Source organism: Grammomys surdaster, unplaced genomic scaffold, assembly GCF_004785775.1.
Source record: "Grammomys surdaster isolate TR1022 unplaced genomic scaffold, NIH_TR_1.0 310794, whole genome shotgun sequence".
In the NCBI taxonomy this organism is placed as follows: domain Eukaryota; kingdom Metazoa; phylum Chordata; class Mammalia; order Rodentia; family Muridae; genus Grammomys; species Grammomys surdaster.
Genome location: NW_021626145.1, coordinates 1 through 3,508, shown reverse-complemented (window position 1 = coordinate 3,508; position 3,508 = coordinate 1). Strand labels below are relative to the sequence as shown.

The 3,508-nt window shown below is 37.0% G+C and overlaps 1 pseudogene; it reads left to right on the top strand.

Moving 5' to 3' along the window:
- Nucleotides 1-1,445: 1,445 nt before the first annotated feature.
- On the top strand, nucleotides 1,446-3,495 carry LOC114616230 (annotated as a pseudogene).
- Nucleotides 3,496-3,508: the final 13 nt, after the last annotated feature.

The window sequence follows — 3,508 nt, the reverse complement described above, 5'->3', positions numbered from 1 at the left end:
GAGAGAGAGAGAGAGAGAGAGAGAGAGAGAGAGAGAGAGAGAGAGAGGCACACACATCAATATTGATACCTTGCCTCATGGCTCAGGGGCTAGGCTGTTCAAGTCTCCCACAGCTAGTGTGTTCTTTCCTTTACTCCTTGCTCAACACTCTCAATCTGAACTCACTTTAGTTGTCCAGATATCTTCTCATTGCCTCGCACCCTAAGTCTGCTCTGAGCTTAGTTGTATTTTAACCTCCCACCTGGGGAAGTGAACAATGACCACTCCATTGGAGATCTCACGTGGCTGGTGACTCTTTCCCTCCAAAGCATGGTGGATCTCCCTTTCCTGCCCCATTCCTCTCCTTCCTCAGGTTAGGGAATCTGGAAGTCCCAGCTCTTCCACTCATCCATTGGCTGCTCGCAGGTGTTTTGATCAGTCAAAAACAATTAGAGACAAGGACCTTCAGAGTTTACAGGCAGTTTACCAAACAGAGCATCAGAGCCATGCCCTACACTTTACTGCTGAGGTATATCTCCTGCCCTATGTTGTTTAAAATCTAATCAACATTAACACTAGGAATATTTTTTATGTCTAATTGTAACTGTTTAAACATATATTCCCTTTGGAAATATCTTATTAATGTTATAGTCTTAATCAGTGTAACTCAGTTTTCAGGAAGGTGAAACAAAACTGGATTGTGTTTATCACTCGTTAAGAATTTAAGTAAAGGGCTGGAGAGGTGGCTCAGCAGTTAATAGCACTGACTGCTCTTCCAAATGTACTGAGTTCTATTCCCAGCAACCACATGGTGTCTCACAACCATCTGTAATGGTATCAGATGCCCTCTTCTGGTATGTCTGGAGAAAGCTACAGTGTATTCATCATATATATAAATTAAAAAATAAAATCTTAGAACAAAGTTAGAACTTTAGGAAAAACTTATGTATTCTTTCTATGTTTCCAGTTTGGTTGGTAAAATCTGGCAGGGCATACAGGGTCTTAATATATACCTTTGGCTGTCCTAGAAGTCATTGTATACATCACACTGGTGTCTGACTCAGTGTGATACTTCTGCCTCTGTCTCCTGACTGTAGCCTTAAAGGCCTAAGCCAATATACTCTGCTTAGTTACTGATTTTTAAAGTTAGTAATTGTTAATGTTGATACAATTTCTTTGATATGTGGAAGGCACAATTGATTTTGTAGAGCTTGTCTGTTCTTTATATCTGTAATTGACACTTCTCTAGAAAGGCTGGATCCTATTCAAAGAGCTGAGAAATGACAGGGGTGAACATCATTATTATGCTTCCTTCTAATATGACTTGGTAGCTACAGTAGAACTTTGGTGTCAGGAAATCAGCGGTGCAGGGCCGAGAATTGTATGAATACATTGTCTATGAAGAAGACATGCCCAATGTTGTCTCTGTTGTGATTTCTTTTGTTCTCGTGTATGTGACATTCTAGAGTGCAGTGACTTTTGAGGACGTGCATGTGAACTTCAGTGAGGAAGAGTGGGCTTTGCTGGATCCTTCTCAGAAGAAGCTCTACAAAGATGTCATGCTGGAGACCTACAGGAACCTCAGTGCTATAGGTAAGACTGTGAACTCCCTTTCCTGATTAAAATTGGAGAAAACTGTTTCTTTCCTTTGATGCACTTCTGTAATTCAATTGAGATAGATGCAGAATTTGGTATAGAAGTCATACATGACTCAAAGGTCCACTGAAGATACTAACCTACATTTTATTTATTTATTTATTTATTTATTTATTTATTTATTTATTTATTTATTTATTTTTTGAGACAGGGTTTCTCTATGTATCTCTGGCTGTCCTGGAACTCACTCTGTAGACCAGGCTGGCCTCAAACTCAAAAATCCACCTGCCTCTGCCTCCCAAGTGCTGGGATTAAAGTCGTGCACCACCACTGCCCAGCGTAACCTACATTTTAAATAATGTCCATGCATACGTATTCTGTTACTCTCTTTTAGGATTTAATTGGGAAGTCCAAAATTTTGAAGAACATTGTCAAAGACCTAGAAGACTCCAAAGGTAATTTCCATGTGAAAGCTCCTACAAATTTGCCTTTGAATAAATTTTGAAATGTGCTGAAAATTTTAAGGAAAAGCAACAGTGTAAATAAGCACAGCTTTGAGTGTATTGATGATTGTTACATTCTAACAAAACCATGGTCCTCAGTGCCCTATATCTGATTTGTTTTTGCAAGGCATTCCTTTAAGAAAGAGGACATGGAAACAATGCCTTAGTGTATATCTCCATTTGAAACATAGCCCTATTAGAGCAACACTGTACAACTGGCAGTCTGTTTCTGCTTATTTTATAAAAGCAATACACATTGAATGGTTGATAAATATATGTCCCAAAGATTCTAAGATGAAAATAGTCTATAGTAAAACTAATGTTACTCATTTATTAGCAGTGACACTGCTAAGTTTATTGCGATGCACAGCTCATTGGTGGTTAGAAAACTGTTGTGCAGTAGCCTTTATGCCTACATCACATGTCTATGAGGAACAAAAAATCAAACTTTGTGAATGCAGTGTTCAAACTTTTCTTGGTTAGTCTTCCCTTCATAAGTATATAATATATCCTAATAGATACAAACTGTATGCAAAAGAGATATTGAAGGAACAATGTCCCTCTCTCTTTCTCTCTCTGAGAACACGTAGAAGATGTATAGTGGGTGGAAGTTAGTATAGACATTTGAACATGATACAAGTTTACAATTAATTTCTTTTCCAATTTCATTGGCAATACATCAGCAGCCTCATTCTGTAGAAAATTCTCTTCAGTATTAGGAATATAGAAATACTACTATATCTCTTGGCTCATTTTGCAAATAAATGATGCACAGTAGAGAAAAAATTGGAATACAGTTAGAGAGTTAAAGCTCTGAATTCTTCCACATTTTATCAAGTGTGAGAAAAACCTTTTATTCAAAAAGAATATGTAATCCTGAGTCATATAATAAATGCTCATACAATCTCAGGATTGTTCAAAATGAAAAAAAAAAAAAGAATGGGAACTACATGAATATAAACAAAGTGTTAAAATCTTAGTATCTGATTCCTCTTCATATTTAGATAAATAGTATCATTATTACTTACAGACAAATGTATTCATCAATGTGGTAAAGCTTTCACATGTACCTATTTTCTTCTCAGGCATGAAAGAACTCAGAGTGCAGAGAAACCCTCTGAATATACACAATATGGTAAAGCCTTTGCTTTAAATGCTCACAGTCATGCTCAAAGGCATGAAAGTTTTTATACAGGAAAGAAACCTTCTGAAGTTATTCAGTGTGTCGAAGCCTTTGCACCTTACACAAGTCTCCAAATAAGTAAAAGAACACAAATTAGAGAGAAATCCTATGAATGTAATCAATGTGGTAAAGGTTTTGCAAAACACAGTCATCTTAAAAGTCATGAAAGAATTCATACTGAAGAGAAATCCTCCAAGTACAATAAATGTGATGAAGCGTTCTTACGTCCCTCGAGTCTTCACATGCA